General features: G+C 44.1%; 1 protein-coding gene across 1 annotated transcript in view; it reads left to right on the top strand.

Annotated features, from left to right (window-relative positions):
• Positions 1-27,009, top strand: part of LOC133557418 (tenascin-like) — a 172,866-nt gene that overhangs the window by 36,997 nt on the left and 108,860 nt on the right. The window contains exons 2-3 of the mRNA XM_061907865.1: positions 7,035-7,205; positions 7,301-7,441. The gene's annotated coding sequence lies outside the window, so the exon portion shown is untranslated. The remainder of the gene's footprint in view (positions 1-7,034; positions 7,206-7,300; positions 7,442-27,009) is intronic.

The following is a 27,009-nucleotide window of genomic DNA, read 5'->3' as shown; positions in this document are numbered from 1 at the left end:
GAGCTCCTCACATCTGAACATTGTTTATAATCATGGCCACCAGCAGCGAGAGCGATTCGGATTGAGAAAGCGACGATTTCCCCATTAATTTGAGCGAGGATGAAAGATTAGTGGATGAGGAAAGTGAGAGTGAAGGACTAGGGAAAAAAAAAAAGACGAGGGCAGTGGGAGCGGTTCAGATGTTATTAGACACATTTACTAGGATAATTCTGGAAAATCCCTTATCTGCGTATTGTATTACTAGTGTTTTAGTGAGATTATATGTTCGTACCTGTACAACCTGAAGGTCGGCCCCGGACCTTTCTTCAACACCAGTCGACGGGTGGTGGCGATGCCCATCTCTGCCCTTCGCAAGGGACCCTCTTCGAAACACGATCTTTCGAAATGATTGCTGCATAATCAAACAATCAATCAATCAATGTTTACTTATATAGCCATAAATCACTAGTGTCTCAAAGGGCTGCACAATCCACAACACAAACCACTACGACATCCTCGGTAGGCCATAAGAGCAAGGAAAACTCACACCCAGTGGGACGTCGGTGACAATGATGACTATGAGAACCTTGGAGAGGACGAAAGCAATGGATGTCGAGCGGGTCTAACATGATACTGTGAAAGTTCACTCCATAATGGATCCAACACAGTCGCGAGAGTCCAGTCCAAAGCGGATCCAACACAGCAGCGAGAGTCCCGTTCACAGCGGAGCCAGCAGGAAAAACATCCCAAGCGGAGGCGGATCAGCAGCGCAGAGATGTCCCCAGCCGATACACAGGCAAGCAGTACATGGCCACCGGATCGGACCGGACCCCCTCCACAAGGGAGAGTGGGACATAGGAGAAAAAGAAAAGAAACGGCAGATTAACTGGTCTAAAAAGGGGGTCTATTTAAAGGCTAGAGTATACAAATGAGTTTTAAGGTGAGACTTAAATGCTTCTACTGAGGTGGCATCTCAAACTTTTACCGGGAGGGCATTCCAGAGTACTGGAGCCCGAAATGAAAACGCTCTATAGCCCGCAGACTTTTTTCGGGCTTTGGGAATCACTAATAATACACTGTACTTTGTGTGTGTGTGGTCCAATCCAACCGTGTTCGCTTGACATCTCTGTTCCATAGTAAAGCTTGACTGTCATCTTTCGGGAATGTAAACAATGAAAAACCGGCTGTGTTTGTGTTGCTAAAGGCGGCCGCAATACACCACTTCCCACCTACAGCTTTCTTCTTTGACGTCTCCATTATTCATTGAACAAATTGCAAAAGATTCAGCAACACAGTGGAATTATGCGATGAAAAGAGACGACTTATAGCTGTGAACGGTGCTGGAACAAAATGTCCTCTACAATGCATGACGTCACGCGCACGCCTCATCATACCGCAACGTTTTAGCATGATACTTCCGCGTGAAATTTAAAATTGCAATTTAGTAAACTAAAGCGGCCGTATTGGCATGTGTTGCAATGTTAAGATTTCATCATTGATATATAAACTATCAGACTGTGTGGTCGGTAGTAGTGGCTTTCAGTAGGTCTTTAACGCCTTAGAACAGTGGTTCTCAACCTTTTTTCAGTGATGTACCCCCTGTGAACATTTTTTTTAACTCAAGTACCCCCTAATTGGAGCAAAGCATTTTTGGTTAAAAAAAAAAAGAGATAAATATGTAAAATACAGCACTATGTCATCAGTTTCTGATTTATTAAATTTTATAACAGTGCAAAATATTGCTAATTTTTAGTGGTCTTTCTTGAACTATTTGGAAAAGAAAAGATGTGAAAATAACTAAAAACTCGTTGAAAAATAAACAAGTAATTCAATTATAAATAAAGATTTCTTTGCATAGAAGTAATCATCAACTTAAAGTGCCCTCTTTGGGGATTGTAATATAGATCCATCTGGATTCATCAACTTAATTCTAAACATTTTTTTCACAAAAAAATAAATATTTAGCATCAATATTTATGGAACATGTCCACAAAAAATTTAGCTGTCAACACTGAATATTGCATTGTTGCATTTGTTTTCACAGTTTATGAACTTAAATTCATATTTTGTTGAAGTATTATTCAATTAATATATTTATAAATAATTTTTGAATTGTTGCTATTTTTAGAATATGTTTTCAAAAATCTCATGTACCCCTTGGCATACCTTCAAGTACCCACAGAGGTACGCGTACCCCCATTTGAGAACCACTGCCTTAGAACCCAACATTGATTTAATGTTGTCAAAAATCGAGTTTTTTCAATGTAGTATTGTTGTAGAACAGGGGCGCTCACACTTTTTCTGCAGGCGAGCTACTTTTCAATTGACCAAGTCGAGGAGATCTACCTCATTCCTATTTATAATTTATATTTATTTATTTATGAAAGAGACATTTTTGTTAACAAGTTAATGGTGTTTAATGATAATACAAGCATGTTTAACACACATAGATTCCTTTCTTTCATGAAGACAAGAATATAAGTTGGTGTATTACCTGATTCTGATGACTTGCATTGATTGGAATTAGACAGTGGTGCTGATAACGTCCGCATTTTCAAATGGAGGAAAAAAAAAGTCCTCCTTTCTGTCCAATACCACATGAAAGTGGTTGGATTTGGCATCTCATTTGTCCAACTTGCATACTCGTTTTTAAACACTTTGTTATAAGAGTAGCATATGTGTGTGGCCCTTTAATGTCTGGCAGCAGGTGAGTGACGTCAGTGAGTGTGCGGGTGGGCAAGCAAGTGAGAAAGCGGTCGCTGAGGGCGGGGGAGAAATACATTGGCATCAAACTCCGTAGCTTGCTAGCTTGTGCACGCTAGCTTTCTGAGACTCTTATTTTGTTAGCACAGGCAGGATGAAACAGGTCTTTTATGGTGAAGACAGGAACTGCGCAGTCGGTCTTTAGAGTTTTGACAGTAGGTACGGAGTCTCTAGAAATAAAATGTGTTTCTCTGCGTCCGCCCTGTTAGTGATTTTTTTCTTAAATATGAGCTCGCAGCAGCCAGCGTCATCTCACAAGATCCTCGGGTGCCGAGAATGTCAAACAACTGACGAAAGTGAAGTCTTGGTATGATTGATGATTGCTCATTTTTATGTCTATTTTTTAATGCCTGGCTTGAGATCGACTGACACACCCTCCGAGATCGACCAGTCGATCGCGATCGACGTAATGCCCACCCCTGTTGTAGAATATTGGTTTGGAAGTGACCAAAAGTCAATGGTCAAAATCAACGTCAAAATCTGACATTGAATAAACGTCAAAAATCATGTTGTTTCAATGTTGTATTTGTGTTGTAGAATATTGTTTGGGAAACGACCAAAATTCAACAGTCAAAGCAACGTCTTAGAACCCAACATTGATTAAACGTTGTCAAACAGCATGTTGTTTCAAGGTTGTATTAATGTAGTTGAATATTGGTTGGGAAATGACCAAATTTCAATGGTCAAATCAACGGCACAACATGACATTGAGTAAACGTCAAACGGCAGGTTTTTTCAACGTTGTATTTGTGTTGTAGGATATTGGTTGGGAAACGACCAAAATTCAACGGTCAAATCAACGTCTTAGAACCCAACATTGATTAAACGTTGTCAAACAGCATGTTGTTTCAAGGTTGTATTTGTGTTGTATAATATTGGTTGGAAAATGACCAAAATTGAATGGTCAAATCAACGTCACAACATGACATTGAGTAAACGTCAAACACCAAGTTTTTTCAACGTATTTGTGTTGTAGAATGTTGGTTGGGAAATGACCGAAATTCAAAAGTCAAATCAACGTCTTAGAACCCAACATTGATTAAACGTTGTCAAACAGCATGTTGTTTCAAGCTTGTATTTGTGTTGTATAATATTGGTTGGGAAATGACCAAATTTCAATGGTCAAATCAACGCCACAACATGACATTGAGTAAACGTCAAACAGCAGGTTTTTTCAACGTTGTATATGTGTTGTATAATATTGGTTGGGAAACAACCAAAATTCAACGTTCAAATCAACGTCTTAGAACCCAACATTGATTAAACGTTGTCAAACAGCATGTTGTTTCAAGGTTGTATTTGTGTTGTATAATATTGGTTGGGAAATGACCAAATTTCAATGGTCAAATCAACGCCACAACATGACATTGAGTAAACGTCAAACGGCAGGTTTTTCCAACGTTGTATTTGTGTTGTAGAATATTGGTTGGGAAACGACCAAAATTCAACGGTCAAATCAACGTCTTAGAACCCAACATTGATTAAACGTTGTCAAACAGCATGTTGTTTCAAGGTTGTATTTGTGTTGTATAATATTGGTTGGGAAATGACCAAAATTGAATGGTCAAATCAACGCCACAACATGACATTGAGTAAACGTCAAACGGCAGGTTTTTTCAACGTTGTATTTTTGTTACAGAATATTGGTTGGAAAATGACCAAAATTCAAAGGTCAAATCAACATCAGAACATGAAATTAATGCAACGTCGTCAAAAAGCATGTTGTTTCTACGTCGTATTTATGTTGTAGAGCCGGGGTAGGGAACCTATGGCTCTAGAGCCAAATGTGGCTCTTTTGATGACTGTATCTGGCTCTCAGATAAATATAAGCTGATAATGCTTAACACGATAAGAAATGAATATATTCGCTGGTAATCTGTCAGGTTCAAACACTGATGACATCTATTAAACACGAACGTCTTGCAGCTCAATCCGTCAAAGACCAAGGAGCTGGTCATTGACTTTGGGAGGTCGAGTCCACGGTCACAACCTATTAGGATCGAGGGAGTTGAGGTACAGACCGTGGACTCATTCAAGTACCTCAGGGTTTGGGTGGACAATAAGCTGGACTGGACTGTTAACACGGACCACCAGTACAAGAAAGGACATAGCAGGCTGTACTTCCTTAGGAGACTGCACTCCTTCAACATTTGTAAAAAAAACTCCTGTGGATGTACTACCAGTCTGTGGTTGCCAGTGTTCTGTTCTACATGGTAGTGTGCTGGGGGGGCAGTACATCTAAGAAGGACAGCTCCACACTTGAGAAACTGATCAGGCGGGCCGGTTCTACAATCGGAATGAAACTGGACTCACTGGTGACGGTGGCAGAGAAGAGGACTGCGGACAAACTAGTGAGCATCCTGGATGATGCTAGTCACCCTCTGCATAGCGTTATCAGCAGCCAGAGGAGCCTGTTCAGTTCTAGACTGCTTCATCCCAAGTGCAGGACTAATAGACTCAAGAACTCCTTTGTCCCACACGCCATTAGACTGTACAACTCCTCTCTGGGACGGGGGACGGGGGGTATTAGGATGACAGGGGATGCAAAACAATAACAGTGCAATACGTTTTCATAACATGGTCACTACTGCCTACTTTGTCTTGTTATATTCTTATTTTACTGTTATATTTTTATTCCCATTGTTTTTATTCTTTTTGTAATATTTCTCTTTTTTGTTTCCTTTTAAACCCCCACTATTTACTTTTTACTTTTTTTATCTTTTTTTTTTTTTTAAATTGATCTCAACTCTGTACACTGCTGCTGGAATTTTAATTTTCCTGAAGGAACTCTCCTGAAGGAATCAATAAAGTACTATCCATCTATCCATCTATCTAAACAGACAAGAAGCAAGGAATCATGCAGAGACAGAGTTCAACTTGTCTTAATGGGGAGACATGTGTTTTGGGCTTTATTCTAGTTACAGATCCGAACTATATTCTAAAAGTCTAGCCCGCCTGCTTCCTCTATTTATTTGGAAGGTCCATTTTTAAAATGGCTGAGGGAAGGGACTAATCCCGACAACTCCAGTTAGACACAATATAAGTTTATACAAAAATGAAAATGTGTTGATGCTGGTGATATCGCCTTGTCTCTCTGCTCTGTCTGCGTCACGGCGGTGTTCGGCCTTGGCAGTCAGCGGGCCGTTCGTGAAAACAGACACTGATACCAGAATGGCTGGCAATCTTTTGGATTTGTCAGCTTTGCACGGACAAAGAAAAATACCACTTTAGTACAATTGACAATAATTACAGCAACGGCCCTTGAGCATAAACGTTGTGTGATGATATATACAAAATTACTATAACATAATAACATTCAAAATATAAAACATCCTCATGCATTTTAATCCATCCAACCGTTTTCTACCATACCTCTTCGTGAAGTCGCATTAATGTTAAGAAGTACTTTAATTATTATTGGTTAACTTCAGAATAAAAATCTTCTTAAAAAGAAAAAGAGACTTAAAGAATGTTAGTCCTATTTAAAAATGCACGCATTTTGTTGTACTCAGTGTTAAAAAATATTGTATGGCACTCACGAAAATACATTTTTAAATATTTGGCTTTCATGGCTCTCTCAGCCAAAAAAGGTTCCCGACCCCTGCTGTAGAATGTTGGTTGGGAAATTACCAAATTTCTATAGTCAAATCAACACCGCAACATGACATTGAATAAAAGTTGTCAAAAACCATGTTGTTTCAATGTTGTGTTCGTGTTGTAGAGTATCGGTCAAGTGGTCAAAATTCAATGGTCGAATCAACGTCTTATAACCCTTCCATCCATCCATTTTCTACCGCTTATTCCCTTTCGGGGGCGCTGGCGCCTATCTCAGCTACAATCGAGCGGAAGGCAGGGTACACCCTGGACAAGTCGCCACCTCATCGCAGGGCCAACACAGATAGACAGACAACATTCACACACTAGGGCCCATTTAGTGTTGCCAATCAACCTATCCCCAGGTGCATGTCTTTGGAAGTGGGAGGAAGCCGGAGTACCCGGAGGGAACCCAAGCATTCACGGGGAGAACATGCAAACTCCACACAGAAAGATCCCGAGCCTGGATTTGAACCCAGGACTGCAGGAACTCCGTATTGTGAGGCAGACGCACTAACCCCTCTCCTACCGTGAAGCCCCGTCGTATAACCCAACATTGTTTAAACGTTGTATGAAATAGAATGTGTTGACTTTTCCTCTCTGCCTTGATAACTGAGGGGGATTACAATCAGAGGAAAGTTACATTTGAAATAAAAATGTTGACGTTTATTTTTTTCCCGCTTTTCATTTTTCCACAGATCATAAAAAGCAGCAATAATAATGGCTCTAAAACACCGTGGTACAGTTTTCAGTCATGAATACATTGTCGTCAGGACAGTTTTAGGCATACAAATGAGAAGTAATCTGCATGCAGAAGCTCATAAAAGCTGTTCGTGCTCTCCATGAAGGCAGCGGCTTGAAGCTTCAAGGTAGTAAAAAGACACCCCGGCGCTAATAAACTTGTTACTTCATCGGCGCGGAAGTCCTGACCTCTCCTCTTTTATTGGTTATTGATTTTTTTCAGCTTTGTCGGAACAGCAACAAACATTAGCCAAGCGTTGGGCCCTGGGAACGGATTCTGGAACCTTCTGGGATGCTTTTATTGTGGCGGTGTGAGGCTTCTAAACGGACTAGATCCAACCTGCACAGCTGGACTTCACTCACTGTAAGTATCCATCCATCCATTTTCTACCACTTATTCCCTTTTGGGGTCGCGGGGGGCGCTGGCGCCTATCTCAGCTACAATCGGGCGGAAGGCGGGATACACCCCTGGACAAGTCGCCATCTCATCGCAGGGTCAACACAGATAGACAGACAACATTCACACACTAGGGCCAATTTAGTGTTGCCAATCAACCTATCCCCAGGTGCATGTCTTTGGAAGTGGGAGGAAGCCGGAGTACCCGGAGGGAATCCACGCATTCACGGGGAGAACATGCAAACTCCACACAGAAAGATCCCGAGCCTGGATTTGAACCCAGGACTGCAGGACCTTCGTATTGTGAGGCAGACGCACTAACCCCTCTTCCACCGTGAAGCCCTCACTGTAAGTAACCATTAATATTCGACATATTTAGTTTTGTTTTTTAATGATGCAAAACAAGGACAAGAATGGAATTTCGGGTGTTCACACTTGTGGGAGCAGCTTTGATACGTTTTGATGATTAATTAAGTTGAAGTGAAAGTGCCAATGATTGTCACACACACACTGGGTGTCGCGAAATTATTCTCCGCATAAAAGAAAAGGGTGGAGTGCCATCTCCAGGTTGGGGAGGAGACCCTGCCCCAAGTGGAAGAGTTCAAGTACCTCGCAGTCTTGTTCACGAGTGAGGGAAGCATATAACCCCAATTCTTCAGAGTTTGCACTGGCTCCCTGTTCATTTTAGAATTGATTTTTAAAACATTGCTGTTTGTTTTTAAATCTTTATATGGACTGGCACCTCAATATATCTCGGACCTTATCCAAATTTACATTCCTGCGCGCGCTCTGAGGTCCGAGAGCCAGTTCCAGCTCGTGGTGCCCAAGACCAGACTTAAGACCAGGGGAGAAAGGGCCTTCTCTGTGGTCGGCCCTAAGCTCTGGAACACTCTGCCGCTCCATGTTCAAACTGCTTCCACAGTGGAGTGTTTTAAGTCTCGTCTTAAGACCCACTTTTATTCTTTGGCTTTTAACACTACGTGAGTTGTGTGGTCCTCTGTGTTTTTTATACACTTTGATTTCTATTTTACTGTTTTAATTGATTTTACCCTTTAAAATAGTTTTTAATCATATTTGTTTTTATATTGTTTTTATTGGTTTTATATTTATTTATTTTTTGTTTTTATTCAGTCATTGGTGGAGCATTATATATATATATATATATATATACTTTTTTTATTTTATTTTATTTATTAATTTTTTTTAAATTTTTTTTTACAATTGCTTTTAACATGGCTGTGCAGCACTTTGGAAACGTTATTGTTGTTTAAATGTGCTATATAAATAAAGTGGATTGGGTTGGATTGGGAAGAGTGGATGGTGAGATCAACAGGCGGATCGGTGCGTTGTCTTCAGTAATGTGGACACTGTATTGATCCGTTGTGGTGAAGAAGGAGCTGAGCCGGAAGGCAAAGCTCTCAATTTAACGCTCGATCTATGTTCCCATCCTCACCTATGGTCATGAGCTTTGGGTTATGATCGAAAAAGGACAAGATCACGGGTACAAGCGGCCGAAATGAGCTTCCTCCGCCGGGTGGAGGGTCTCTCCCTTAGAGATAGGGTGAGAAGCTCTGTCATCCGGGAGGACCTCAAAGTAAAGCCGCTGTTCCTCCACATGGAGAGGAGCCAGATGAAGTGGTTCGGGCATCTGGTCAGGATGCCACCCGAACGCCTCCCTATGTAGGTGTTTCGGGCACGTCCGACCGGTAGGAGGCCACGGGTAAGACCCAGGACACGTTTGGAAGACTATGTCTCCCGGCTGGCCTGGGAACGCCTCAGGATATCCAAGGCTATATTTCCATCCTCACCTATAGTCATGAGCTTTGGGTTTTGATCGAAAAGGACAAGATCACGGGTACAAGCGGCCGAAATGAGCTTCCTCCGCCGGGTGGTGGGTCTCTCCCTTAGAGATAGGGTGGAAAGCTCTGCTATCCGGGGGAACTCAAAGTAAAGCCGCTGCTCCTCCACATGGAGAGGAGCCAGATGAAGTGGATCGGGCATCTGGTCAGGATGCCACCCGAACGCCTCCCTAGGGAGGTGTTTCGGGCACGTCCGACCGGTAGGAGGCCACGGGGAAGACCCAGGACACGTTGGGAAGACTATGTCTCCTGGCTGGCCTGGGAGCGCTTCGGGATCCCCCGGGAGGAGCTGGACGAAGTGACTGGGGAGAGGGAAGTCTGGGCTTCCCAGCTTAGGCTGCTGCCCCCGCGACCCGACCTCAGATAAGCGGAAGGTGTCATTTCTTGTGATCATGTTTTGTTTAGTTATGTTCTGTTTTGCTCAAGACTCCATTGTTTCCTGTTTTTGCACTTCCTTGTTTGTTTTGTTTCCGTGACTACCCATTAGTTTTCACCTGTCCTCATGTCACGCACCTGTCTCACGTTTTGCACTCGCACACCTGTCACTAATCATGTCTATTATTTAAAGCGAAAGTTGCCAGGAAGTCAGCCTGGCGACTTTACCTCCACTCTGCTTCATGCCATGTTTACGGTTTCATGCTTAGTTCACGCTTTTTGATTCATAGTTCCATGCCAAGTAAGTTTTAGTTTATTGTTCATAGTTTCTGCCTTTGCAAGTTTAGTTTCATTAGTCAAGTTTGTTCTCCACCATTGTGCGCGCCTTTTGTTTGCGTAGTTATAGTGTTAAAATAAAAGATGTCATTACCTTCACGCCTTGCCCGCTCCAACTTTTCTTTGCATTCCGGAAAAACAAACCCCAAAGTTCACGTAATGATCGAAGAAGATGGATGGGCTTTCTAATAGTAAGGTTTCTGTTATGTTCATACTCCTACAGAAACATTATTAAAACAACAAATATATTTTTCTACTTGGGCGGCACTGATGAGATGCGGGTCGCTGACCCCCCGCTCTAGCCCCGCTATATTTCACCCGACTTGGCGGTAAGCGTCGTAAGCATTGAGATTTTGTGGCAAAAAGAAGCTTCTCTAGTTTACAGATTGGAGTCTTGGCCTGGAAGAGTAATCACACGCCGCATGAGATCTGCTATCCTTTCACTGCAGCAAAGGGAGAAATTAAAGTTCTGCGTACATTTGTCAAAGCAAAACAAAGGCTGTCGATAGGACATTTGATTACATTCCACGTGTCTCGCGCCGAAAAGGGAAGGCTTGACAAGTGTTGTTTAAGCTAACGGGAGACAGTGTTTACAATCTCTCTTCCCCGGTAGCCCGACGAGCGTCACTTCAGTCAGGCAACGTGAGTTCTAGTCTTTAATGTTTTGTGCAGGCGTGGACAGTTTTTCATCCGACTCAAATCCTTTCGGCTGGCTCCGTATAATCCCTTTTCGTCTTTTTTTTCCTCAAACGTTCCATGAGCTCATACAGGAAATATTCCCTCTCACCTCGTATGTCAGTGTGTAAAATTGAATGAAATTGTAAAAACTGGAGCTCTAGTTTCGCCTGCCGAGACGTTCCGATTCAGTTTTTTTCACCGCGCAGCGCTCGCCAATGCTGACGGAACCAGCTAATGCCGATGGTTTTAGGTTTGAACTCGCCATGGTCAGTAGGGACCATACTTGACTACCCTCACGGTTTTCCCGGGAGAGTCACGAATTTCAGTGCCCCTCCCGAAGATCTCCCGGGGCAACCATTCTCGTGAATTTCTCCCGATTGCCACCCGGACAACACTATTGGGGGCGGGCCCTTAGCGTTCTCTCTTACCTGAAACCTCAATCAATCAATCAATGTTACTTATATAGCCCTAAATCACTAGTGTCTCAAAGGGCTGCACAAACCACCACGACATCCTCGGTAGGCCCACATAAGGGCAAGGAAAACTCACACCCAGTGGGACGTCGGTGACAATGATGACTATGAGAACCTTGGAGAGGAGGAAAGCAATGGATGTCGAGCGAGTCTAACATGATACTGTGAAAGTTCAATTCACAATGGATCCAACACAGTCGCGAGAGTCCAGTCCAAAGCGGATCCAACACAGCAGCGAGAGTCCCGTTCACAGCGGAGCCAGCAGGAAACCATCCCAAACGGAGGCGGATCAGCAGCGCAGAGATGTCCCCAGCCGATACACAGGCAAGCAGTACATGGCCACCGGATCGGACTGGACCCCCTCCACAAGGGAGAGTGGGACATAGAAGAAAAAGAAAAGAAACGGCAGATCAACTGGTCTAAAAAGGGAGTCTATTTAAAGGCTAGAGTATACAAATGAGTTTTAAGGTGAGACTTAAATGCTTCTACTGAGGTGGCATCTCGAACTGTTACCGGGAGGGCATTCCAGAGTACTGGAGCCCGAACGGAAAACGCTCTATAGCCCGCAGACTTTTTTTGGGCTTTGGGAATCACTAATAAGCTGGAGTCCTTTGAACGCAGATTTCTTGCCAGGACATATGGTACAATACAATCGGCAAGATAGGCTGGAGCTAGACCGTGTAGTATTTTATACGTAAGTAGTAAAACCTTAAAGTCACATCTTAAGTGCACAGGAAGCCAGTGCAGGTGAGCCAGTACAGGCGTAATGTGATCAAACTTTCTTGTTCTTGTCAAAAGTCTAGCAGCCGCATTTTGTACCAACTGTAATCTTTTAATGCTAGACATGGGGAGACCCGAAAATAATACGTTACAGTAGTCGAGGCGAGACGTAACAAACGCATGGATAATGATCTCGGCGTCTTTAGTGGACAGAATGGAGCGAATTTTAGCGATATTACGGAGATGAAAGAAGGCCGTTTTAGTAACGCTTTTAATGTGTGACTCAAAGGAGAGAGTTGGGTCGAAGATAATACCCAGATTCTTAACCTTCACCCTTTAACGTCCGCATGCTGTCCGCATGCTGTCCTCAGTCACGTCCGCTTTTCCTACATATAAACAGAAGCGTTTCTCGCAGCCTTAACAACAAAGACCTACGGCCTAAACTAAAGTCTTAACAAAAAAAGAAAAAAGTCTTAAAGGGGAACATTATCACCAGACCTATGTAAGCGTCAATATATACCTTGATGGTGCAGAAAAAAGACCATCTATTTTTTTAACCGATTTCCGAACTCTAAATGGGTGAATTTTTGGTGAATTAAATGCCTTTCTGTTTAATGCGCTGGAAGCGATGACGTCAGAATGTGACGTCGCCGAGGTAAAACACCCGCCATTTTCATTTTCAACACATTACAAACACCGGGTCTCAGCTCTGTTATTTTCCGTTTTTTTGACTATTTTTTGGAACCTTGGAGACATCATGCCTCGACGGTGTGTTGTCGGAGGGTGTAACAACACTAACAGGGAGGGATTCAAGTTGCACCACTGGCCCGAAGATGCGAAAGTGGCAAGAAATCTGCCGCCAGACCCACATTGAATGTGCCGGAGTGTCTCCACATTTTACCGGCGATGCTAAGACAGACATGGCACAGAGATGTATGGATAACCTGCAGATGCATTTGCAACGATAGTCAACGAAATCACAAAGGCGAGTTTTGTTGATGTTGACTGCCAGCTAATCGATGCTAACATGCTACGCTAATCGATGCTAACATGCTATTTACCGGCGGTTCTAAAGCAGACATGGCACAGAGATGTATGGATAACCTGCAAATGCATTTGCAACGATAGTCAACGAAATCACAAAGGCGAGTTTTATTGATGTTGACTGCCAGCTAATCGATGTTAACATGCTACGCTAATCGATGCTAACATGCTATTTACCGGCGGTGCTAAAGCAGACATGGCACAGAGATGTATGGATAACCTGTAGATGCATTTGCAACTATATTACGTTTCCTTCCACCCACATTTAATGCGAAACAAACACTTACCAATCGACGGATTTAAGTTGCTCCAGTGTCACAAGATGCGAAAGTCCTGATCGTTTGGTCCGCACATTTTACCGGCGATGCTAACGCAGCTATTCGGCCATGCTATGACTATGAATTCGCTCAATAGCTTCAGTTTCTTCTTCAATACTTTCATACTCCAACCATCTTTTTCAATACATGCGTAATCTGTTGAATCGCTTAAATCGCTGAAATCCGAGTTTGAATCCGAGCTAATGTCTATATATCTTGCTGTGGTATTCCCATTGTTTGTTTACATTGGCAGCACTGTATGACGTCACAGGGAAATGGCCAGTGTCTTCGCAGAGAGCGAAAATAAGGCACTTTAAAGCTTTATTTAGCGAAATTCCGAGACCGGTAAAATTTTGAAAAAAACTTCAAAAAATACAACAAGCCACTGGGAACTGATTTTTATTGTTTTTAACCCAACATTGTCCCACCCACACAACCATGGTTACACGCAGCGCGGTAACAGCCAATCAGCAGTCCGTATTCAGAGCGCATGTAACGTGGAGCGAGCAGAAAGGTGTTTTTAGCAGGTAAGGCAGCGGACTCTCCCCAAATGATAATAAACACCTCCCAGTCAACTACTAGTAACATCACAATGAGCACGTTAACGTTCTAGAAACAGAAGCGGCAGCTCAGCTCATTCGCAGTCTTTGAGGTGATAGCTAGTTCGCTTTTAGCGTAACGTTAGCTCACTGTGCGGTGTGTGTGCGTGCAAAGCCCTGTCTGTCTGAGAGAAAGACAAGCATTATTGACTTACAGATAAAAACCAAGTTATTTCACTTGACCTTATTCTGTGTTGAAGCAGCAAAAAAGGACATAATGTTAAATGAAAAGTGATATAATAATATAAGTGCATCATAAAGCCTACATGAACTCCATGGTGTTTAGGGATGAATAGTCTCCTTCTATCACATGTTGATAAAAATATTAGATTTACATAATAAAAATCAACTACCCAAATGCTGTAATAAATTAAGGAGAGACCCTAAAAGGGACAAGCGGTAGAAAATGAATGGATGGATGGAGTTGAGCATATGTCAGCATGTGGCCCCACTTTTAACTTTTTTTTTTTTTAAACGCTTATTGCAAACGCTTACTTACAGTAAGTCATTCATTTGAGTTTGTAAGTCATTATTTTAGTATCTCTGGTAACTAGGACTGTTTTTGGTTTTACGTTACGGAAAACATATCGAGATATATATCGTATATCGCCATTCAGCAAATAAAGCGGAAAACACAACCAAAAGTTTTCGGCTTCTTCACGCGACGAAGCCGGCCTACTTCAACGCAGTCTGTAGTCTATTACCCCCCGGGCTGTGGTGGCAGCGACGAGGTGGAGACGTGATGGTGACAGGTCGAGTTACACCGATCCTTACACCCACCCACCCACCCCTTTCCCCGGTCTGTCCGCCGGAGAGACACCACCTTAACTAACACATTTTCTGGGGGAAACACTGAAGCAGTTTGCCGGCCCAGTCACATAACATCTATGGCTTTTGGAACTCAGTGCACACACACAACAACCTATCTGGATTCGATAAGGAAACGGTTCGATAAGAGGATTCGAACTCACGACTTACCCATCTCAGTGCGGACACTCTAACCACTGGTTTTTGAACATGTTCTTTGTTAAACAAGCTTTTGAACAAAACCGAGGCTTTAATACCTTAGGGGCGGTGGATGGCTGACTTGCGCTTATACAACAGCAGCTCCCTCTGCCTTCCCTCTGTTGCAAGTTTTGTTGATTCTATGTTGAAAAGTTAAAGTAGCAATGATTGTCACACACACAGGAGGTGTGGCAACATTTTTCTTTGCATTTGACCCATCACCCTTGATCACCCCCTGGAAGGTGAGGGGAGCAGTGAGCAGCAGCGGGGCCGCTCCCAGGAATATTTTTGGGTGATTTAACCCCCAATTCCAACCCTTGATGCTGAGTGCCAAGCAGGGAGGTAGTGGCTCCCATTTTTATAATCTTTCGTATGACTCGGCCGGGGTTTGAACTCACGACCTACCGATCTCAGGGCGGACACTCTATAACCACAAGTTCACTGGTTTCTGAAGATGTTCTTTGTTTAACAAGCTTTCGAACAAAACCAAGGCTTTAATCCCTTAAGGGCGATGGATGGCGGACTTGCGCTAATACAGCAGCAGCTCCCACTCCCTTCCCTCTGTTGCAAGTTTTGTTGATTTTAAAAAAGTCTGCGGGCTATAGAGCGTTTTCCGTCCGGGCTCCAGTACTCTGGAATGTCTTCCCGGTAACAGTTCGAGATGCTACCTCAGTAGAAACATTTAAGTCTCACCTTAAAACTCATCTGTATACTCTAGCCTTTAAATAGACCTCCTTTTTAGACCAGTTGATCTGCCGCTTCTTTTCTTTCTCCTATGTCCCCCCCCCTCCCTTGCGGAGGGGGTCCGGTCCGATAACCATGGATGAAGTACTGGCTGTCCAGAGTCGAGACCCAGGATGGACTGCTCGTCGGGACCCAGGATGGACCGCTCGCCTGTATCGATTGGGGACATCTCTACGCTGCTGATCCGCCTCCGCTTGAGATGGTCTCCTGTGGACGGGACTCTCGCTGCTGTCTTGGATCCGCTTTGAACTGAACTCTCGCGGCTGTGTTGGAGCCACTATGGATTGAACTTCCACAGTATCATGTTAGACCCGCTCGACATCCATTGCTTTCGGTCCCCTAGAGGGGGGGGGTTGCCCACATCTGAGGTCCTCTTCAAGGTTTTCCATAGTCAGCATTGTCACTGGCGTCCCACTGGATGTGAATTCTCCCTGCCCACTGGGTGTGAGTTTTCCTTGCCCTTTTGTGGGTTGTTCCGAGGATGTTGTAGTCATAATGATTTGTGCAGTCCTTTGAGACATTTGTGATTTGGGGCTATATAAATAAACATTGATTGATTGATTATGCAACATGTTTATGTGTGCTATTGCTATAAAAAAAAATGTATTTGCCCTCAGTCTGGACCCCCTCCCTGGAGTCCAGCCTTTGCCTTAATACTTTTTCACCCCCCCCCCAAACCAACCAACTCTGGGAAATTTTGTTAGGAAAGATTTGCTTTCTATAAATGTCCATTGAAATGGTAGCAACAGTTTTTGGTGATTTAACCCCCCATTCCAGCCCTTGATGCTGAGTGTCAAGCAGGGAGGTCATGGGTCTCATTTTTATAGTCTTTGGTATGACTCGGCCGGGGGTTTGAACTCATGACCTATCCATCTTAGGGCGAACACTCCATAACCACAAGGCCACTGGTTTCTGAACATGTTCTTTGTTTAACAAGCTTTCGAACAAAACCGAGGCTTTAATGGACGGCTGTCTTGCGCTTATACAGCACCTGCAGCTCCCACTCCCTTCTCTCAGTTGCAAGTTTTGTTGATTCTATGTAACATGTTTATGTGTGCTATTGTTATATATTTTTTTTCTTTGGCCTCACTCTGGACCCCCTCCCTGGAGTCCAGCCTTTGCCTTAATATTTTTTCACCTCTCCCAAACCAACCAACTCTGGGAAATTTTGTTCAGAAAGATTTACTTTCTATATATGTCAATCGAAATGTTAGCAACAGTGGTGCCTGCACCTTGGAATAATTTTTGGTGATTTAACCCCCCATTCCAGCCCTTGATGCTGAGTGCCAAGCAGGGAGGTAATGGCTCTCATTTTTATAGTCTTTCGTATGACTCGGCCGGGGGTTTGAACCAACCCATCTCAGGATAAACACTCCATAACCACAAGGCCACTGGTTTCTGAACATGTTCTTTGTTTAACAAGCTTTTGAAGAAAACCAAGGCCTTAATCCCTTAGTAGTGATGGATGAGTGATAGCGTTTATACAGCAGCAGCTCCCACTCCCTTCCCTCTGTTGCAAGTTTTGTTGATAATTTGTCACACGTTTATGTGTGTGTAAACGACTCTTGCCATCGTCGTGTGGGTTGCGTGGATCACCCAGGAAGGACATAGCTTTAGCACAGGTTTGACTCTTTATTTTTCAATAAAGCTTGAGTGTCGGTCGGGTCACTCTTTCAGCTCCTCCTCCCCTGCTCGTTCCGGTCTGCTTTTCGGCTGCCGTGTCGTCGTCTGTGCTGTTCTCTGTCGCTCTGTGGCTCGCTCTCTGATCGTTCTCGTTTCTCCTGCACTGCTGCAGACACTTCACTTCCTTCTCTCAATCTTTCCTTCTTCTCTCCTTTTATACTCTGTGAGGAGATAGGTAGATTCATCACCGGTGTGTGAGCTCCCGGCACGCTCCGCCTCCTTGCCGCCATCTTGAGCAGGGCTTTAGCTTGCCCTGCCCCGCCTCTCCACAGAGTGTTTATCAATCAATGTTTACTTATATAGCCCTAAATCACTAGTGTCTCAAAGGGCTGCACAAACCACTACGACATCCTCGGTAGGCCCACATAAGGGCAAGGAAGACTCACACCCAGTGGGACGTCGGTGACAATGATGACTATGAGAACCTTGGAGAGGAGGAAAGCAATGGATGTCGAGCGGGTCTAACATGATACTGTGAAAGTTCAATCCATAATGGATCCAACACAGTCACAAGAGTCCAGTCCAAAGCGGATCCAACACAGCAGCGAGAGTCCCGTTCACAGCGGAGCCAGCAGGAAAACATCCCAAGCGGAGGCGGATCAGCAGCGCAGAGATGTCCCCAGCTGATACACAGGCAAGCAGTACATGGCCACCGGATCGGACCGGACCCCCTCCACAAGGGAGAGTGGGACATAGGAGAAAAAGAAAAGAAACGGCAGATCAACTGGTCGAAAAAGGTAGTCTATTTAAAGGCTAGAGTATACAAATGAGTTTTAAGGTGAGACTTAAATGCTTCTACTGAGGTGGCATCTCGAACTTTTACCGCTTTTATGGCTATGAGTTTTTTTCCTTGGCCTCAGTCTGGAGTCCAGCCTTTGACTGAATATTTTTTTCACGCCCCCCACCCTCCTCCCCCAAACCAACCAACTCCAGGCAATTTTGTTCAGAAAGATTTACTTTCTATAAATGTCCATCGAAATGTTAGCATTAGTATTTGTCCTAATCCTGCAAGTACTTTTATGTGACAAACCACGGACCTCACACGAGTCAGAATAATCACTTGAGGCTCCCTCGTTTTCCACATGTCCAAGTAGGACCGCAGCAGAGTTCCTACAGCTGCGTTTTCCCTTTAAAAAAAAAAAAAATGCTGAGTCGATGCTAACTGGGGCCAGGCTGAATATCCTCCACGCTGGCCAGCCGTCACAAGACAACAGGGGGAGCGTCGGGTGGATGGAATGAGGTGAGCTAGCACCCCTAGGGGAGTGTTACTCTTATAACTTATCCATGACAGTTCTCAGCTGGTTGCCATTACTCTTTCAGGAAACACTGTAACTCATTTCTTTGCAGTCACCGCGTGAGCTCCTGTGGACTTGAGTCACAATTCCCCTTCTTCTAAACAAGCGGCTAATACCAAGATCTCGGTCCAAAACAACCTTTGGGATGTGCCGGGCTGGAAGATTTACATCAAGGATGTATTAAACCAGACCTGCCGATTGCGGCCCGCAGCTTGACACACGAAATTGCGCAAGTCACACTTAAATGCTAATGCTAGCATGCTAACAGTTAGCATGTATCAAGTACCAAGTTATAGGACTATTAGGTGTTTGCTAAAAAAAAGTTAACATGCTAATGTTAATATACTTGAATGATAACGTTAAAATGCTAACGGTTAACAGTTAAGGGCGTGGTTAAGAGGGTAGGTGTATATTTACAGCTAGATTCACCAGTCAAGTATTTCATTTATATATATATATATATATATATATTTATATATATATATATATGTATAAACAAAATAAATACTTGAATTTCAGTGTGCATTTATTTACACATTTACACACACATTACACTCATCTACTCATTGTTGAGTTAAGGGTTGAATTGTCCATCCTTCTTTTTTTTTTATGTACAGCAGATGGCAGTATTGTCCTGTTTAAGAGTGTCACAACATTGCTGTTTACGGCAGACGAACTGCTTTACGGTAGACGAAAACGGACTGCTGTTGTTGTGTGTTGTTACCGCGATGGGAGGACGTTAATTAAACCGCCTAACAATAAACCCACATAAGAAACCAAGAACTCGCCCTCGATCTTTCTACAGTCAATGGGCAGACATGCTGTTTATAGTGTGGGAAAGCGGACGTGAAAACAGGCTGTCAACACGTCACTCAGGTCCGCATGGAGCTGGAGGGGGCGTGGCCTCCAGCTCCGCCTGAATTTCGGGAGATTTTCGGGAGAAAATTTGTCCCTGGAGGTTTTTGGGAGAGGCGCTGAATTTCGGGAGTCTCCCGGAGTTTGTCCCGTTGTCACGACCCAAAGATTGCGACCATGGATGAGGTTGGAACCTCTCCACTGCGACTCCGGCGGGGCGATCATCACTGCGGACAAAAACATTCCTGAAATCCTCAGGGTTTCGTTGGCCACGGATGAAGCGCTGGCTGTCCAAAGTCAGGAACTGGAGTGTACCGCTCGCCTGGGGATGCCTCTGCGCTGCTGACCTGTCTCCACTCGGGATGGTCTCCTGCTGGCCCCCACTATGGACTGGACTCTCACAATATTATGCTAGATCTACCCAGGGCGTGGGGGTCCCCACATCTACGATCCCCTCCAAGGTTTCTCATTGTCCCATTGGGTTGAGTTTTTCCTTGCCCTGATGTGGGGTCTAAGCCAAGGATGTCGTTGTGGCTTGTGCAGCCCGTTGAGACACTTATGATTTAGGGCTGTATTAAAGGCCTACTGAAATGAGATGTTCTTATTTAAACGGGGATAGCAGGTCCATTCTATGTGTCATACTTGATCATTTCGCGATATTGCCATATTTTTGCTGAAAGAATTAAGTAGAGAACATCGACGATAAATTTTGCAACTTTCGGTCGCTAATAAAAAAGCCTTGCCTTTACTGGAAGTAGCAGACGATGTGCGTGTGACGTCACGGGTTGTGGAGCTCCTCACATCCTCACATTATTTACAATCATGGTCACCAGCAGCGAGGGCGATTCGGACCGAGAAAGCGACGATTTCCCCATTAATTTGAGCGAGGTTGAAAGATTCGTGGATGAGGAAAGTGAGAGTGAAGGACTAGAAAAGAAAAAAAAGACAGGGCACTGGGAGCGATTCAGATGTTATTAGACACATTTACTAGGATAATTCTGGAAAATCTCTTAACTGCTTATTGTGTTACTGGTGTTTTAGTGAGATTATATGGTCGTACCTGAAAGTCGGAGGGGTGTGGCCACGGGTGTGGGGACCGCCAGTGTCTCTGAGGAAAGCCCCGTTTCTCGACGAGGCGAAGCGAAGGCAGCCGTTGGGGCCGGGCTGAGATTTTTTTTTTTCCTCTGCTCCATGGTTTGAAGCATCCCACGTTCGGGGGCGGCCAGTCGTAGAGGGGAAGAGAGTCTGCAGCTGCCTCTTCGACAGGTGCACGAGGAACGACGCAAGCTCTCTGCTCATGTCTACAGTAAGAGCCGACTTATTACCACAATTTTCTCACCGAAACCTGCCGGTTGACATGTGGTAGGGAACCATGTTCGCTTGACCGCTCTGTTCCATAGTAAAGCTTCACCGTCATCTTTCGGGAATGTAAACAAGGAAACACCGGCTATGTTTGTGTTATACATCGCTTCCCCCCTACATCTTTCTTCTTTGACGTCTCCATAATTCATTGAACAAATTGCAAAAGATTCAGCAACACAGGTGTCCAGAATACTGTGTAATTATGCGATTAAAGCAGACGAATTATAGCTGGGATCGGGCTGGAACAAGATGTGCACTACGATCCGTCATGTCACGCGTTTTCAACAGGATACTTCGCGCAAAATTTAAAATTGCAATTTAGTAAACTAAACCGGCAGTATTGCTATGTGTTGCAATGTTAATATTTCATCATTGATGTATAAACTATCAGACTGCGTGGTCGGTAGTAGTGGCTTTCAGTAGGCCTTTAATAAACATTGATTGGGACCTTTCTGTGTGGAGTTTCCATGTTCTCCCCGTGACTGTGTGGGTTCCCTCCAGGTACTCCGGTTTCCTCACATCTCCAAAGACATGCACCTGGAGATAGGCCCCTCCTACCTCCAAAGACATGCACCTGGGGGATAGGTTGATTGGCAACACTAAATGGTCCCTAGTTTTTGAATGTGAGTGTGAATGTTGTCCGTCTATCTGTGTTGGCCCTGGGATGAGGTGGCGACTTGTCCAGGCTGGACCCCGCCTTCCGCCCGAATGCAGCTGAGATAGGCTCCAGCACTGCCATCCTAGTCACTGCCGTTGTGTCCTTGGGCAAGACACTTCACCCACCTGCTCCCAGTGCCACCCACACTGGTTTAAATGTAACTTAGATATTGGGTTTCACTATGTAAAGCGCTTTGAGTCACTAGAGAAAAAGAGCTATATAAATGTAAATCACTTCACACTTCACACACCCCGCGACCCCAAAAGGGACAAGCGGTAGAAAATGTGTGGATGGATGATTGATTGAAATGTCCTAAGGCCAAGTTAGCGCCTCTACAGATGTGATGTCACCAACACCCAGGGGAGGATTCAATCAATCAATCAATGTTTATTTATATAGCCCCAAATCACAAATGTCTCAAAGGACTGCACAAATCATTACGACTACATCATCCTCGGAAGAACCCACAAAAGGGCAAGGAAAACTCACACCCAGTGGGCAGGGAGAATTCACACCCAGTTGGACGCCAGTGACAATGCTGACTATGAGAAAACTTGGAGAGGACCTCAGATGTGGGCAACCCCCCTCCCCTCTAGGGGACCGAAAGCAATGGATGTCGAGAGGGTCTAACATGATACTGTGAAAGTTCAATCCATAGTGGCTCGAACACAGCCGCGAGAGTTCAGTTCAAGCGGATCCAAGACAGCAGCGAGAGTCTCATCCACAGGAAACCATCTCAAGCGGAGGCGGATCAGCAGCGTAGAGATGTCCCCAACCGATACACAGGCGAGCGGTCCATCCTGGGTCCCGACGAGCGGTCCATCCTGGGTCTCGACTCTGGACAGCCAGTACTTCATCCATGGTCATCGGACCGGACCCCCTCCACAAGGGAAGGGGGGACATAGGAGAAAGAAAAGAAGCGGCAGATCAACTGGTCTAAAAAGGAGGTCTATTTAAAGGCTAGAGTATACAGATGAGTTTTAAGGTGAGACTTAAATGCTTCTACTGAGGTATCATCTCGAACTGTTACCGGGAGGGCATTCCAGAGTACTGGAGCTCGAACGGAAAACGCTCTATAGCCCGCAGACTATTTTTGGGCTCTAGGAATCACTAATAAGCCAGAGTCTTTTGAGCGCAGATTTCTTGCCGGGACATATGGTACAATACAATCGGCAAGATAGGATGGCGCTAGACCGTGTAGTATTTTATACGTAAGTAGTAAAACCTTAAAGTCACATCTTAAGTGCACAGGAAGCCAGTGCAGGTGAGCCAGTACAGGCGTAATGTGATCAAACTTTCTTGTTCTTGTCAAAAGTCTAGCAGGCGCGTTGTCACCCAGCGGCAGCATGTAGATGCTGAAGAGTACAGGGCCAAGGACCGAACCAATTTTTTGGGTTATTTTCAAGTCCAATGAGGTCCAATGAAGGGACCTGAGATCCGTGCTTGTTTTTAAGAACATATTTTTAGCTTGATGCAGCCTTGGGCCAAAGTGTTGGAAAATCCTCATTGCTGTTATCTGCCAGAGTGGACTTGTGGGGTTCGCTCTTGAAGCTACGCGTAGGTGCAGGCGGAAGTCAACAACCAAACTCAATAAGGATGTTGCTTTGCCAAACATTCAGTGCAGATCATTCAAGGGTCACGTCAATCCTGCCAGTTATTTCCTTCAACCCGGAAAAGAAAAACAAAACCTATCTAATATGGATCTGGAGCTCAGTCTTCAGATCCATATTAGTTCATGTTTGCACGAGCGGGGGCGGCAGCAGCTCCAGTTCTGTTCAGTGTTTGCAGGTGGAAACTCGCCAGGTTGATGAAGATGCGGAAAAACCGTCAATGCTCCAACCCCTCGGGCTTGTGACTTAGGTTCTTCACCGATATCCATTCCGGGCCAACCCCTACCTGAATGCAGAACTCTGTTTCCATATGAGTTGGGAAATTGTGTTAAATATAAATACAAACGGAATACAATGATTTGCAAATCATTTTTAACCCATATTCAATTGAATGCACTACAAAGACAAGATATTTGATGTTCAAACTCATAAACTTTATTTTTTTTTGCAAATAATAATCAACTTATAATTTCATGGCTGCAACACGTGCCAAAGTAGTTAGGAAAGGGCATGTTCACCACTGTGTTACATCACTTTTTCTTTTAACAACACTCAATAAACGTTTAGGAACTGAGGAAACTAATTGTTGAAGCTTTGAAAGTGGAATTCTTTAACATTCTTGCTTGATATACAGCTTAAGTTGTTCAACAGTCCGGGGTCTTGTTGTCGTATTTTACGCTTCATAATGTGCCACACATTTTCGATGGGAGACAGGTCTGGACTGCAGGCAGGCCAGGAAAGTACCCACACTCTTTTACTACGAAGCCACGCTGTTGTAACACGTGGCTTGGCATTGTTTTGCTGAAATAAGCAGGGGCGTCCATGATAACATTGCTTGGATGACAACATATGTTGCTCCAAAACCTGTATGGACCTTTCAGCGTTAATGGTGCCTTCACAGATGTGTAAGTTACCCATGCCTTGGGCACTAATACACCCCCATACTATCACAGATGCTGGCTTTTGAACTTTGCGTCGATAACAATCCGGATGGTTATTTTCCTCTTTGTTCCAAAGGACACTACGTCCACAGTTTCCAAATATAATTTGAAATGTGGACTCGTCAGACCACAGAACACTTTTCCACTTTGCATCAGTCCATCTAAGGTGAGCTCGGGCCCAGCGAAGCCAGCGGCCTTTTTGGGTGTTGTTGATAAATGGCTTTCGCTTTGCATAGTAGAGTTTCAACTTGCACTTACAGATGTAGCAACCAACTGTAGTTACTGACAGTGTTTTTATGAAGTGTTCCTGAGCCCATGTGGTGATATCCTTTACACACTGATGTCGGTTTTTGATGCAGTACCGCCTGAGCGATCAAAGGTCCGTAATGTCATCGCTTACGTGCAGTGATTTCTCCAGATTCTCTGAATCTTTTGATGATTTTACGGACCGTAGATGGTAAAATCCCTAAATTCCTTGCTCGTTTAGAAATATTGTTCTAAAACTGTTCGACAATTTGCTTACAAATTGGTGACCCTCGCCCCATCCTTGTTTGTGAATTACTTAGCATTTCATGGAAGCTGCTTTTATACCCAATCATGGCACCCACCTGTTCCCAGTCAGCCTGCACACCTGTGGGATGTTCCAAATAAGTGTTTGATGAGCATTCCCCAACTTCTTTGTCACGTGTTGCTGGCATCAAATTCTAAAGTTAATGATTATTCGCAAACAAAAAAAATGTTTATCACTTTGAACATCAAGTATGTTGTCTTTGTAGCATATTCAACTGAATATGGGTTGAAAAGGATTTGCAAATCATTGTATTCCGTTTATATTTACATCTAATACAATTTCCCAACTCATATGGAAACAGGGTTTGTAGGTTCTTCACCGATATCCATTCCAGGCCAACCCCACCTGAATGCAAAACTTTAACGTCACGCACAAAACTTGCTTTTAGTTGCTTCTAGTCAGTTTAACAAGGTCCTGGGTTCGATGCTGCGCTCGGGGTCTTTCTGTGTGGAGTTTGCATGTCCTTCCCGTGACCGCGTGGGTTCCCTCCGGGTACTCCGGCTTCCTCCGACTTCCAGAGACATGCACCTGGGGATAGGTTGATTGGCAACACTAAATGGTCCTTAGTGTGTGAATATTGTCTGTCCATCTGTGTTGGGGCTGTGATGAGGTGGTGACTTGTCCAGGGTGTATCCCGCCTTCCGCCCGATTGTAGCTGAGATAGGCCCCAGCAACCCCCCGCGAATAAGTGGTAGAAAAGGGATGGATGGATGGTGTTGCGTTTGAACCAGATGTTCCTCCAAGGGAATTTAAATTGCTGGTCAATCCCAAGTTCTTTTGATGACACATAAGCCGATTTTAAATAATAGCCCAGAACAAAATAGGTATATTGCAATTTATTCCAAACCTTTGGAGAGACCAACCTAAAAACCAACATATTCAATTCGCGTCGCCTAGTTGATCTGAAAACCTTACGGAAGCGCTATCTTCTTTAATATTTTCCTCGCCCCCACCCACCGTAACAAATATACATATCTATTGTTCTACTTAGCCTGAGACAGGAAGAGATAAGAAGGGAGTATAGCTACTCCTTACATTCCTAAAGCTTCAAGGTTAACACACAGTTTACTAGCGGACAAACAGAGAGAGAACACATGGAAAAACACTAGCTGTTTTCAAATATGACTATGAATATAGAAAAGTAACTTGTAGATATAAATATATATCTCCGTCAATGGATAGTCAGTCTAACGTCCACTGAAAAGCCTCCGGCCCCTCGGTTACGGCTTCATAATTAAACAGTGTGAGTAAATATTTCAGCAAAGTCCAGATGGAAAACTGAACGACCGCAGAGGACAACGGAGAGGTCTTTGGCGGCATAACAAAAGGGAATAGTTTTGATAGTGGTGCTCCGCCACAGCAGCTTTGTTTATTGAACCGCGGCTTTTCATCACCGATGTGACACCAGATATTTATGCGAGCTCCGGTCTCTTTAAGAGCCCAGTTTGATTCCGCAGAAACGTCTTGCGAAGACATGACCTCATCTCTCTTGTATCCGTCTCGTGTGGGTTTTCACCTGCCTTGCTTCAGAGAGCGAGGAATGACGGGAAAGTACCTGCTACGGGGTTAGGGATTTCTGACCCCTGAGGGTTGTGGAGTCACCTGACGCCTCCTGCGTTGCGATGTTGCTCTGCAGCATCTGCTCAGTCCCCCTTTGGACTGATTCCATGGTCCAAAGAGAGACTGCAAGGACAAGATATTTAATCATCCAACTGAGAAACCAATTTTTTTTTGGCAAATAATAAACTGTAGTTACTGACAGTGGTTTTCTTTTATTGGTTTATTGTTTTGTCGTTTATATGTCTTTGTTCATGTTTAGTTTTAGACTTGGCCGATTCCTGTGTTTGTGCACTTCCTGGTGTAGCTCGTTGCCATGGTTTCTTATTTTGTCCCAGCTGCTATTCCTTTGTCGCACACCTGATGGCAATTATTATTTGAGTATATAAGCCTGCGTTATTCCTTAGTTCGGCCTCGGCTCATTGTTTGCTTCTCGCAACAAGTCACGTTAAGTATTCTGTTCTATGTCTTTCCATGTGCTAAGTTCCGCCTTAGCTCGGCACGTTATATTTTAGATTTCGCATTGAGCCACATTTGACTAACTGCACGAGAGCAAGTTAGTCAGGCAATTACAGAGCCTGCTTGCCTGGGTATAGAGTCAGTTAAGTTAGAACTAGCCAGCGCCAGGCTGGATGATCCCTGTACACATAGCAATTTTCGTAGAATAATACAAAACTCACAAAATGTTTTTTTCTGCTATGACTATGACTACGTCAGAGTTAGACATCAAATTATGATGCGTTCAGTTTATCGCAGCACCAAGTAGACAATCTGAAAATTCCCGTCATATCAATTCCTAGATATGGTCGTAATTATTTTAAGTACACTGCGCATGATAAACGCAACATTATTA

The sequence above is a fragment of the Nerophis ophidion genome, linkage group LG08, assembly GCF_033978795.1.
Source record: "Nerophis ophidion isolate RoL-2023_Sa linkage group LG08, RoL_Noph_v1.0, whole genome shotgun sequence".
NCBI lineage: Eukaryota > Metazoa > Chordata > Actinopteri > Syngnathiformes > Syngnathidae > Nerophis > Nerophis ophidion.
Note: the sequence above shows the minus strand (reverse complement) of the source record. Positions and strands in the feature narration are given on the sequence as shown.